General features: G+C 40.9%; 1 long non-coding RNA gene across 2 annotated transcripts in view; it reads left to right on the plus strand.

Moving 5' to 3' along the window:
• LOC110256804 overlaps window positions 1–14,186 on the plus strand; it is an 80,016-nt gene that overhangs the window by 52,203 nt on the left and 13,627 nt on the right. For both annotated transcript variants that reach the window (XR_002338820.1, XR_002338819.1), the window contains exon 4: window positions 10,778–11,006. This is a non-coding gene — a long non-coding RNA (uncharacterized LOC110256804). The remainder of the gene's footprint in view (window positions 1–10,777; window positions 11,007–14,186) is intronic.

Below are 14,186 nucleotides of genomic sequence, written 5' to 3' on the forward strand. Positions count from 1 at the left end.
GGCTCTATTCTTACTGCATCTCTTCTCTCAAAACAGTGGTAGAAGCATACTGATAAAAAGGGGATCAAAGCTAAGAGCCAGAGTTTCTCTAATGATTTCAGATATTTTGAGGCAAAGAAACGATTTCTCAGGGCCTCTCCAAGTGGGGTCACCCAACCACTGGGAGTGGATTTGAGGCGTTAAACAATGTTGGAAGTTGGAGACCTACAAAAATAAGTTTGATTTTAAAAAAGGGAAAGATGGCTTTTCTCTCCACAATTTATAGAAGAACGAGCTTGACAGTCAACACCAGCTAAGATTCTAGAATAAATTGTTAAGGGAATTACTTGTGACCACTTAGAACCGAAAATGATCAATGGAGGTTGTGTGGATTTACTAAGAAGAAATCAAATCTGATTTTCTTTCCTTTTTTTCTAACAGTTAGTAGACCCAACTGTCAATTACCTAGTTAGAGTTTAACAAGGCATCTGACAGGGACACAATAATCTCTAGACAAAACAGAATATTGTGTCAGGGGTGAGTATAATTAGGTGGATTCATAACAGAATCACTACTCAAAGGATATTGATTAATCGACTTGGTCTCCCTGTAGGAAGTTTCTAACGGCAACTACAGGCCATTGTCTAACATTTAGAAATGCTCTACTTGGTATTTTCATTTTCAAAGCCCAAATGCTAGAATGCACAGGGAGCAGAAGGAGGGAGTATAATTTGGATAAAATAATTATTTTGGAACGATCCCAAGATCAAGCTATGAACCAAGACCAACGTGTTTATTGCTGTATTTTATTTTTACCTCGAAAAAAAACCACTGTGTACTACATTTACTTGAATGCAATCATTCCTGCATGTTAGAGTTTCACTATTAAGAGGATTTGAACACTTAATTACATCAGATTTCTATTGTTATTCAAGCCAGAGAATTTTGGAGCTAAAATATCAAATAATAATAGTGTACCTGTGTGTAGTCTCCAAAATATGCTAATAAAATATTACCTCAGAGAAATCTCAAAATTACACAGGAAAATCACAGGAAAAATTATTGAAATTTACACAGTAAAGATGATAATTTTAAAGCTCTTTCCAGAGTTCCCATTATAGCTCAGTGGAAATGAATCTGATTAATATCCATAACCATGCAGGTTCGATCCCTGGCCTGTGGTGTAGGTCACAGACATGGCTTGGATCTTGTGTTGCTGTGGTGTAGGCTGGCAGCTGTAGCTCTGTTCAACCCCTAGCCTGGGAACTTCCATGTGCCCTGGATGTGGCCCTAAAAAGACAAAAGAAAAGCTCTTTCTGTTGCTGTATTTTATGTATAGAGTAGGCTCTGGACACAAATAAGCCTAGAATGTTGTAATGGCTCATACACAATAGAAATTTATTTCTTGTTCACACAAGTCTGAGGCGATGTCCCTGGCTGGCTGATGACTTTCCATGAGGCTCCTTTCATCTTGTGGCTCCTTCTCTCCCCAAGGACTTCATTAACATCTTCCTCTAGAATTGAATCCAGAAGGAAAAGAACATGCTTAAAAATTTTTTTTGTTTGTTTTTTTTTAGGGCCACACCCACGGCATATGGAGGTTCCCAGGCTGGGGGTTGAATTGTAGCTGCAGCCGCCAGCCTACGCCACAGCCACAGCAACTCGGGATCCAAGCCGCGCCTGTGACCTACACCATAGCTCACAGCAATGCCGGATCCTTAACCCACAGATTGAGGCCAGGAATCAAACCCGTGTCCACATGGATTTTAGTCAGATTTGTTTCTGCTGAGCCATGATGGGAACTCCTAAAATTTTTTTTAAAATAAGAAATATTTCAATCAAGTTACCATTGAGATTTTTCACAGAACTAGAACAAACAATCCAAAAATTTATATGGAACAACAGAAGACCCAGGATTGCCATAGCAATCCTGAGGAACAAAAACCAAGCAGGAGGCATCACTCTCCCAGACTTCAGGCAATATTACAAAGCCACAGTCATCAAGACAGTGTGGTACTGGTACCAAAACAGACACATGGACCAATGGAACAGAATAGAGAACCCAGAAATAAACCCAGACACCTGTGGTCAATTAATCTTTGACAAAGGAGGCAAGAATATAAAATGGGAAAAGACAGTCTTTTCAGCAAGCGGTGCTGGGAAACCTGGACAGCTGCATGTGAATCAATGAAACTGGAACACACCCTCACACCATAAACTCACATTGGCTTAAATGCTTGAACATAAGACAAGACACCATCAAACTCCTAGAAGAGAACATGGGCAAAACATTCTCTGACATCAACCTTACAGATGTTTTCTCAGGTCAGTCTCCCAAAGCAACAGAAATTAGAGCAAAAATAAACCAATGTGACCTAATCAAACTGACAAGCTTTTGCATAGCAAAGAAAACCATAAAAAACCCCAAAAAGACAACTTACAGAATGGGAGAAAATAGTTTCAAATGATGCAACTGACAAGGGCGTAATCTCTAAAATATACCAACAACTTATACAACTCAACAGCAAAAAACCCAACAACCCAGTGGAAAAATGGGCAAAAGACCTGAATAGACATTTCTCCAAAGAAGATATACAGATGGCCAACAAGCACATGAAAAAATGCTCAACATCACTGACTATTAGAGACATACAAGTCAAAACTATTACGAGGTACCACCTCACACCAGTCAGAATGGCCATCATTAATAAGTCCACAAATAACAAATCCTGGAGAGGGTGTGGAGAAAAGGAAACCCTCCTGCACTGTTGGTGGGAATGTAAATTGGTACAACCACTGTGGAAAAGTGTATGGAGGTACCTCAGAAAACTAAATATAGAACTACCATATGACACAGAAATCCCACTCTTGGGCATTTACCTGGATAAATCTTTCCTTGAAAAAAACACATGAACCCGTATGTTCATTGCAGCACTATTCACAATAGCCAAGACATGGAAACAACCTAAATGTCCATCTACAGATGAATGGATTAAGAAGATGATATATATATATATATATATATATATATATATATATATATGCAATGGAATACTACTCAGCCATAAAAAAGGACAAAATAGTGCCATTTGCAGCAACATGGATGAAACTAGAGACTCTCATCCTGAGTGAAGTAAGTCAGAAAGAGAAAGACAAATACCATATGATATCGCTTATATCTGGAATCTAATATCCAGCACAAATGAACCTTTCCACAGAAAAGAAAATTATGGACATGGAGAACAGACTTGTGGATGCCAAGAGGGAGGGGGAGAGAGTGGGAGTGACTGGGAGTTTGAGGTTAATAGATGCAACTATTGCCTTTGGAATGAATAAGCAATGAGATCCTGCTGTTTAGCACTGGGAACTATATCTAGTCACTTATGATGGAGCATGATAATGTGAGAAAAAAGAATGTATGCATCTATGTGTGACTAGGTCACCTTGCTGTACAGTAGAAAATTGACAGAACACTGTAAACCAGCTATAGTGCAAAAAATAAAAATCATTAAGAAAAAAAATGGCAAAAATGACTATTTTGAAGATATAAACATTGGTTCTGCTGTTTGAAATAAAATTCCCAGAGACTATAGAACCATATATTCAAAAAATTCTTAGATTGTAATGAAGTTGATGTATCCTGAAAAATAAGAATGATGACTATAAAGGTAAAACCGAAGATCTCCAATGATGAAGTTTCAAGACTTTGAATGAATCTTTTCATGTAATGTAAGAGAAAAGAAAAAAAGCAGTTAAGAGTGCAAGTAGTTCACATTTACAAACGCTAAATTATTTAAACATAAGGAGAATAGCTTATGAAAAGTTTTTATTGGTAGGATGGATGTGAGAACAGCTTTCTTTTGATTTTGACTAGTCATTTCTCCGTGGGCTAAAACAAATGAAATGTATTTTTTCCTGTTTATATGTATATTTATTTGATTTCTTTTTAAAAATTGCTTAATGAATTTTATTCCATTTATATATGTACAGCAATCATCACAACCAAATTTTATAGCATTTCCATCCCAAACCCTCAGTGCTTCCCCCCAACCCCCAACCTGTCTCCTTTGGAAACTGTAAGTTTTTCAAAGCCTGTGAGTCAGTATCTGTTCTGCAAGGAAGTTCATTGTGTCCTTTTTTTTAGATTCCACATGTAAGTGATAGCATATGATGTTGGTGTCTCACCATCTGACTGACTTCACATAGCATGATAATTTCTTTTTATTTATTTATTTTTTTTTAATTTTCCCACTGTACAGCAAGGGGGTCAGGTTATCCTTAGATGTATACATTGCAATTACAGTTTTTTTCCCCCACCCTTTCTTCTGTTGTGACATGAGTATCTACACATAGTTCTCAATGCTATTCAGCAGGATCTCCTTGTAAATCTATTCTAGGTTGTGTCTGATAAGCCCAAGCTCCCGATCCCTCCCACTCCCTCCCCCTCCCATCAGGCAACCACAAGTCTCATCTCCAAGTCCATGATTTTCTTTTCTGAGGAGATGTTCATTTGTGCTGGATATTAGATTCCAGTTATAAGTGATATCAGATGGTATTTGTCTTTGTCTTTCTGGCTCATTTCACTCAGTATGAGATTCTCTAGTTCCATCCATGTTGCTGCAAATGGCATTATGTCATCCTTTTTTATGGCTGAGTAGTATTCCATTGTGTATATATACCACATCTTCCGAATCCAGTCATCTGTCGATGGACATTTGGGTTGTTTCCATGTCCTGGCTATTGTGAATAGTGCTGCAATGAACATGCGGGTGCATGTGTCTCTTTTAAGTAGAGCTTTGTCCGGATAGATGCCCAAGAGTGGGATTGCAGGGTCATATGGAAGTTCTATGTATAGATTTCTAAGGTATCTCCAAACTGTTCTCCATAGTGGTTGTACCAGTTTACATTCCCACCAGCAGTGCAGGAGGGTTCCCTTTTCTCCACAGCCCCTCTAGCACTTGCCATTTGTGGATTTATTAATGATGGCCATTCTGACTGGTGTGAGGTGGTATCTCATGGTAGTTTTGATTTGCATTTCTCTTATAATCAGCGATGTTGAGCATTTTTTTCATGTGTTTGTTGGCCATCTGTATATCTTCTTTGGAGAAATGTCTATTCAGGTCTTTTGCCCATTTTTCCATTGGGTGATTGGCTTTCTTGCTGTTGAGTTGTATAAGTTGCTTATATATTCTAGAGATTAAGCCCTTGTCAGTTGCATCATTTGAAACTATTTTCTCCCATTCTGTAAGTTGTCTTTTTGTTTTCTTTTTGGTTTCCTTTGCTGTGCAAAAGCTTTTCAGTTTGATGAGGTCCCATGGGTTTATTTTTGCTCTAGTTTCTATTGCTTTGGGAGACTGACCTGAGAAAATATTCATGATGTTGATGTCAGAGAGTGTTTTGCCTATGTTTTCTTCTAGGAGTTTGATGGTGTCCTGTCGTATATTTAAGTCTTTCAGCCATTTTGAGTTTATTTTTGTGCATGGTGTGAGGGTGTGTTCTAGTTTCATTGCTTTGCATGCAGCTGTCCAGGTTTCCCAGCAATGCTTGCTGAATAGACTTTCCTTTTCCCATTTTATGTTCTTGCCTCCCTTGTCAAAGATCAATTGACCATAGGTGTCAGGGTTTACTTCCGGATTCTCTATTCTGTTCCATTGGTCTGTCTGTCTGTTTTGATACCAGTACCACACTGTTTTGATGACTGTGGCTTTGTAGTATTTCTTGAAGTCTGGGAGAGTTATGCCTCCTGCTTGGTTTTTGTTTCTCAGGATTGCTTTGGCGATTCTGGGTCTTTTGTGGTTCTATATAAATGTTTGGATTGTTTGTTCTAGTTCTGTGAAAAATGTCATGGGTAATTTGATAGGGATTGCATTGAATCTGTAGATTGCTTTGGGTAGTATGGCCATTTTCACAATATTGATTTTCCCAATCCAGGAACATGGAATATCTTTCCATTTCTTTACATCTTCTTTGATTTCTTTGATTAAAATTTTATAGTTCTCGGCATATAGGTCCTTTACCTCTTTGGTAAGGTGTATTCCGAGGTACTTGATTTTGTGAGGTACAATTTTAAAAGGTATAGCATGATAATTTCTAGGTCCATCCATGTTGCTGCAAATGACGTTATTTCTTTCCTTTTAATGGCTGAGTAATATTCTGATGTGTATAGGTACCACATCTTCTTTATCCACTCCTCTGTCAATGGATATTTAGGTTGTTTCCATGTCTTGGCTATTGTAAATAGTGCTGCAATGAACATTGGAGTACATGTGTCTTTTCGAGTCATGGTTTTCTCTGGATAGATGCCCAGGAGTGGGATTTCTGGGTCAAATGGTAGTTCTATTTTTAGTTTTCTGAGGAATCTCCATACTGTTTTCCACAGTGGTTGCACCAATTTACATTATACTTGAAATGTACTTTTTAATTGAAGTGATAAAAGTATATATGATCACTTAAAAATACTTCAAAGATATATAAAAGGAGGGAGATACTAAATTTTATCTCCCCTACTCATCATTCAGATTCAACAATGACTGATTTAGGGTCATTCTTGTTTCATCTATACCCTCCACCCCACTTCCTCCTTCCCCTCCACAGTGAGATTCTTTTGAAGCCAAACCCTTCCGCAATATCACTTTACATGTAAGTATAAAAAAGAACTCTATTGTTATTTTCATTTTTAATTTTTTGGATGTTCCCACAGCATGCAAAAGTTTAGGGCCAGAGTTTAAGCCTGCACCACAGCGGTGACAAACCTGGATCCTTAACCTGCTGAGCCATGAAGGAACTCCAAGAACTCTATTTTTAAAAAGCCTAAGAACAACGTCATTATTACTCCTAAAACACTGGATTTCCTTAATATCATCAAATATTTACTCAGTAATAAATATGAGTAAATTAGGGAGTAATTCATATTATCAATTAGGGAGTAATTCATATGAGTAATTCATATTCTCAACCTTTCTACAGCTTGTGTGAGTCAGGAGGTACACAGAGAAGTTGTTGATATGTTTTTCTCTTTCTCTCTTTTTTTTTTTTCTTCTGCTTTTTAGGGCCACACCCGTGGCATATGGAGGTTCCTAGGATAGAGGTCAAATTGGAGCTGCAGCTTCCACTTATACCACAGCCACAGCAATGCAGGATTTGAGGCCAGGGCTCGAACCTGTATCCTCAGGATCCTAGCTGGGTTCGTTAACCACTGAGCCACGAAGGGACCTCCGGATATGTCTCTTAATTGACAGGTCCTCTGCCCCCACTTTTGCCCTTTGTAATTTATTTGTTATTAGGTCATTTGTCCTCTAGAATTTCCCAGAGTCTGGATTTTGCTGAGTGTATCTCCACTGTGTAGCTTAGCACATTCTTCTACATTTCCTTTAAACTGATAATTATATCTAGAGTCTTGTCCAGATACAGGTTGATGTGGGGGCAAGTTTACTGTGTAGATGGTGGCATGTGTTATGACCATTGATGATCACTGTGTAAATTCATTATTTCATTAAATGCTTGTGCATGGTGATTTTCTACTTCCATTGTTTATTCCTCATTGTCAGCCAGAGTTCCTCTATGAAAAGAAACATTTCTCATTATCTTTTTGATTATTCTGATGTCATACTTGTTTCTTAAATACCTTGAATTGTGTTCACAATATGTTGGCTGAGACTAAGTCACGTGGCCACGATAGCTGCAAGGGAGTCTGGGAAGTATAACGTAGCTGTGAGCCTTGGAAGAAGAGGAAATGGGAGGGCTCACTGTGGCTCGGCTGGTTGACCCGACATAGTCTCCAAGAAGATGCAGGTTGATCTCTGGGCTTGCTCAGTGGGTTAAGGATCTGGTGTTGCTATGGCTCTGGTGTAGGCTGGCAGCTGCAGCTCCAATTAGACCCCAGGCCCAGGAACTTCCAGAGGCTGCAGGTGTGGCCATAAAAAAGAAAAGAAAGAAAAAAAAAAAAAAGAGGAAATGGATTTTGACCAACAGCTAGCAGTCTTTGCCGCAATTATAAAAACAAAGTGAAATTTGTCAGTGATGTGTTTAAGGTCCATAAATCCAGCCGTCCTATTAGAATGGGTGGGTGGGGTGGGGCTTAGCTTAGCAGCCACAAGAATGGAAAAGACTCAGAGGTGGTGGTTGACCATGAGCTCTGTGGGGGAATGCTGGGCTTAGCTGCTAAAATGGCAAATAAAATCCTGCATGCACCCCCCGCAGCAGTCTGTGACACCGGGGAGTTGTTGACAAACCACGCAGTTACTAAGAAGGTTGGCAGAGCTGAGGATATTTGGTCCAAAGACTCAGATGGGACTTGAGAGGATTCTGAAGGGCTCTTTTCTGGAAAAGGGATTAAACTGGATCTGAGTGGACCTAGGGGTGAACCAGAAGCATTGGAGTAGAATCACATGGAAGCAGATTATGGTCGAATATAGGATCCTTTTCTGTTTGCTCTGATTTATTTCAGTAGCTGTAATTATATTCTTGCAGGATGAGCTGCCTTGGAGAGACTGTAGCTTCTTGGTCCCAAGTGGGTTTGAGGAGACGTTTGGGTACCACTTGACAGAGGTGGGCATGGGGAGCTCAGCAGTGGATGTGTGGCTGTGCTCGTCCCCAGAGAAGCTGAGGATCAGCTGAGCTATGGGAAGTCTAGTATGTATTAACTGAGTGGAATTGCAGTCTGTGGGCAAAAGTATATATTTAATCATTTCGTTTTAGGCGATTTTTTTTTTCTTATAGAATATAATTGCTGTTTAACTTTCTTTTTTTTTTTTTAAATGGCCACAGCCAAGGCATATGGAAGTTACCAGGCCAGGGGTCCAATTGGAGCTATAGCTGTGGGCCTACACCACAGCCACAGCCTCGCCAGATGTAAGCCACATCTGTAACCTACGCAGCAGCTTGTGGCAACGCCAGATCCCTAACCCACTCAGCCGCAATGAAAACTCTGTTGTTTAACTTTTGAGTGAACTTTTTACTTAAGGAAGAAAAAATTGAGGGGGTGGGAGTTCAAAAGGTACTTGATTGTCAGTTATTTCTGAGTGTGATCGTAACGGCCATTTGCTTATTCCTTCCTTCTCTCTGGAGAGCATCAGGCGCCAGCTCTGCTCTAGGTTCAGGGAACGAAGGTGGGTAACAGGTGGGACTTGCTCTTGAAGTTTTTGGTTGGAGGTAGAGGCAGATGCACACAGGAATGAAGATGCTTCCACGTGGAGGGGAGTGAGCAGGAAGGATGAACCAGGTGGGCTGGGATGCCTGTGGGGGTCCAGGGGGAGCAGAGTAGGTGTGGAATCATGCAGGGAGACCCCTAACAAAACCGTGAAGGCTCGGTCGGAGTTAATCAGGCAGGGGAAGGGCATTCCCAGGGGGGTGGGTCCCTTCTCTGGGGACAACGTGAAGAAGGGGAGTGAAGCTGTAAGTGGGACGTTTTTAGAACACAGAGATCCTGGAGCATGACTGGGACACACACTGGTGAGACCAAACGTTGGGCTGGGGGGCTGGCAGGGGTCTGGACTTGAAGAGTTGGGGGAACAGGCTAAAGACTGGGGCTTCCTCGAAGGCCTCTTACTCGATCCCTTAGATGAAGGAACCCTGTGGGAGGACCCTGTGCTGGGAAGTGGCACCCCAATCCTGGGACCTGTTCTGCTGTCACCAACCTTCTGACCACACACAACCCACGTTCCAGTGCGCAGCCTTGGTTTCTGCAGCTCCAGGACCGGGAGGATGAATTAGGAGAAATACGATGGCTGGTTTGGAGTCAGATAGCCCTGGTTTGAATCCTGCCTCTGACTCCTAATAGCTGTATTTCAATCCATGTGCCACTTAATTGGTAATATGGGAATAAGAAGGGTACCAACCCCAGAGGGAGTTATTATGAGGATTAAATGAGAAAAGTGTAAAGCGGTTACTTTTTATGGTGCCGGGACTTCATTGACTATTAATTGCTCAACACCTGGTAGCTATTACTTATACTAAGTAATTAATGTTAATAGGTACCATTTCCGACCACACAACAGCGTGGGGCAGCAGGTTCTAGTTTGTGTGGAGGAGTCTCGGATTCTTGACTCGTGAAGGGGCTTCTGGGCGGGGAGCAGGTGGGCAGAGCGTTGAACCTCCCTCTGCAGTTATTAACTCCCGTTCACCTGTTTTAAATATTAGGTTCATGTAATATTTACTTGAAAAATAAATTGCCAACATAGCTTAGAAAGCCACTGTGCTAGATGAAATCTAGGTTTCTTGCTGGCTTTAAAATTCTGTGTCTCTACAATTTAAAATGAAAAGAGGATAAGGCACCTTTGGCTCCTCAGCTCCTGTTGATAATTTTTTTTCTGTCTGCTTCTGTCTATTCCCTTCCCCACTACAGTTCACTCTTCTGGCTCTCACTGCCCCCTTCCCCAGAATATCTTCCTTTAAAAATACGTCTTCACCTTATAGTTACAATTACCGTGAGGACCTTTATGTCAGCCTCCTGATAAAAAATCCACTCCCATGAAGATGTTAATATCCGATAGCTGCTAGGCGTTTGTTTTTAACTCTTAAAAGAGGAGATCTGGAAAGGCAATGCCTTGTACCCAAAGGAATGACTCTCTAATGGGGGATTTTCAGACTCAGATTTGGGTGGGGGTTGTTTGGGGGACAGGATAGCCTTTCAAATTTCAGCCTATCAGCAGCTGCTGTCTCTGCTGGGATTTATCCTTTTTTTCCACCAAGGTTCCCACGTGTACAGAGGTGAGGAGGGAATGTGTGATACAGTGTCAGTGTTTACGGTTGGGAGATGCTCTGAATCTCATTTCATTAAGTGTCTGATTGTGTTTCCCAGATTCTTCCTGCAGAAGAAAATGCCAACTAATAGAACACCCAGGAGAGCGCAACACTTCTTGGTAGACTCCAGCTTCCAGCTCCATGATAATTCTGGTTATACCTGTGGGCGTGCCCTTCTTTCAGAAATAAATCCTGGGCCAAGGATTCAGGCACAGTTGATTCTTGAAGATGAGCTCCTGGGAGCAAGGGCTTTGCTGGGAATGGACTGGTTAATCCACATTCCTCAGGTAAGAACCATCAGTCTTCTAGGCCTTAGTTGGCCCATCTATAAAGCGGAATGCTGGGGAGTTCCTGTGGTGGCGCGGCAGAAACAAATCCAACTAGTATTCGTGAAGATGTGGGTTCGATCCCTGGCCTCACTCAGTGGGTCGGAGATCCAGCATTGCCCTGAGCTGTGGTGTTGGTCGCAGACCCGGCTCGGATCCTGCATTGCTGTGGCTGTGGTGGAGGCCGGAAGCTGTAGCTCCGATTTGACCCCTAGACTGGGAACTTTCATATGCTGTGAGTGTAGCCCCAAAAAGCAAAAAATAAAATAAAATGGGAATGATGAGCTGCAAAATCGCTTCAAGGTTTGCAGTTCTGCTTCTAATATTACCTGCTGAGCAGGAAACACACTGTCCTAAGGAAATCTTGTTGTCCATTTGCTAGAAAGAGAAGCCAGGTAAATTATAGATCAAATAATAATCATGACCTATTGATTACCTGGAACCATGCTAAGCATTTTATATGTATCATTTCATTTTTTAAATAACAGCTTTCTTGAGGTATAATTTACATACCATGCAATTCATCCATCTAGAGTGTAGGATTCCGTGGTTTTTAGTGGATTCACAGATATGTGCAAGCATCACATGCTAGCTATCCGTTTTAGTCCATTTTAGCTCTCATCCTTCCAGCCGTCTTCTTCCCCAGTCCTAAGCAACAAATCTGTGTCTCCATAGAATTGCCTATTCTGAACAGTTCACATAAATGGAATCATAAAACATGTGGCCTTTTGGATCTGACTTCTGTCACCTAGCATAAGGTTTTAAGGTTCATCCATGTTGCAGCAATAATCAGTACTTCATTGCTTTTAATTGCTGAGTAATAGCCCAGGGTTTGTACACACCATACTTTGTTTATCCATTTGTCAGTTGATGGACATTTGGGTGGTTTCTCCTCTTTTGGCTATTTTGAATAATGTTGCTATAAACATTTATTATTATTATTGTTGTTGTTGCTCGCATCATATGGAGCAACAGGCTGGGGTTGAATTGGAGCTACAGCTGCTGGCCTACACCACAGCTGCAGCAACTCGGGATCCAAGCCACATCTGTGACCTACACCGAAGCTCATGGCAACGCTGGATCTTTATCCCACTGAGTGAGGCCAGGGATCCAAGCCGAGTCTTCATGGATACTAATTGGGTTCCTTTCCTCTTCGCCACAATGGGAACTCCCTATAAACATTTATAAGTAAGTCTTCGTGTGGGTAGATACTAGGAGTAGAATTGCTGGGTCATATGGTAGCTTTATGTTTACAAACATCGTTTCTTTTTTAAATTGAAGTATAGTTGGTTAACAACGTATTAATTTCTGTTTTACAGCAAAGTGATTCAGTATATATATATTTTAAGAAGAATACACACACAGACACACACACACACACACACACACATATATACACATACATACATAAACTCTTTTAAAATATTCTTTCCCATTATGGTTTATCACAGGATATTGATTTTAGGTCTCTGTGCTGTACAGTTGGACCTCATTGTTTATCCATTCTATATGTAATAGCTTATATCTGTTAACCTCAACCTCCCTCTCCATCCCCCTCCCAACCCCCTCCCCCTCAGCAATCACAAGTCAGTTCTCCATGTCCATGAATCTGTTTCTGTTTCCTAGACAGGTTCACTTGTGTCATATTTTAGATTTCACATGTACGTGATATCATGGTATTTGTCTTTCTCTTTCTGACTTACTTCATTCAGTATGATAATCTCTAGTTGCATCTATGATGCTGCAGATGGCATTATTTCATTCTTTTTTATAGCTGAGTTGTATTCCATTGCATGTACGTACCACATCTTCTTTATCCATTCATCTGTCAATGGACATTTAGGTTGTATCCATGTCTTGGCCATTGTGAATATGTTGCTATGAACATAGGGGTGCCTGTATCTTTTTGAATTATAGTTTTGTCTAGATATATGCCCATGAGTGGGACTGCTGGATAGTAATTCTACTTTTTTTTTTTTTTTTTTTTTTTAGTTTTCTGAGGAACCTCCATATCATTTTCCATAGTGGCTGCACCAATTCAAATTCCTACCAATAGTGTAGGAGGGTTCATTTTTCTCTACACCCTCTCCAGCCTACAAATATCATTTCTGATTCTCCTAAGAATTCTGATGCTAAAATTGAGGCTGAGGGAGGCGAAACATCTTGTCAATGAAACACAACTAAAAATGGCTGAGCCTGGATTAGAACCCAAGTCTTTCCAATTCCAAAGCACAGGGTTCTTTCTACTCTGCTCGGTAGCCAAAGTTTAACTCTGTTTCTGGTTTGCATGTGTTGAGGCAGGAAGGCTACCATGAGCTTGTGGAATCAGTTTCCTGTACATGGCTCTCACCTTCACATCACACAGCTGTTCTGCTAGGAAACCTACGGTGTTACGTCCAACATGCACTGCACTTACATGGAATTCTCTCTCAACTGTGACATTTAGGTGTATGAAACATGCCTGGACCACTGCCTATGATGTAAATGCTTTCCTTAGGAACACCCAGTTTGCAAGATGCCCATCTCCAACTGCTGAGTGCGTTTTCATCCTCTCCTTGCTTCCTTCCCCCATCAGTTCTGGTCCAGCACCTCTTCTACCCCGACTATAGGAACAAACTCTTGTTTCCTCTGCTTCACTGTTGCCCCCAGATTATTATTACAATAAGGCGCACCTCTGACAATTCTTGGCAGCTCTGTGCACTTTTTGTAGAGTCATCCTAAGCCTGGAGAGCACGCAGCAGATGGCATGGAGAGGCTGACTCTGTGATGGTGTATTCAGGAGTCAGTGAATGGAGGTTCCAGTCCTGGGAGCGAAGTCAGATAGAATGTGCGGGGCAATTTCAGAAGCGAAAATATTTAACCGCATGGATATTTCCCCCCAGAATATTGCTCTGTGTAAACAAGTGATTTTGCTGAAAGAGCTTCAAAAAGAAACTCAAAATGGTACTTTACATTTATTTATAATAGTGCCCCTCTCTAAGGAGCCAGCTGCTTTGCTAATATTTGGGACCATTAATCCTATGGGGTGATGCAGGAGTAGACAGGGTTATTAGGCAACCTTATTTTCACTATGAAATTTATACGAGATGAGGAAAATTTACATAAGCCTCTCCCAATACAATCATTTTAGCGTTTTGATGC

This window comes from Sus scrofa, chromosome 14, assembly GCF_000003025.6.
Source record: "Sus scrofa isolate TJ Tabasco breed Duroc chromosome 14, Sscrofa11.1, whole genome shotgun sequence".
NCBI classification, from domain to species: Eukaryota; Metazoa; Chordata; class Mammalia; order Artiodactyla; family Suidae; genus Sus; species Sus scrofa.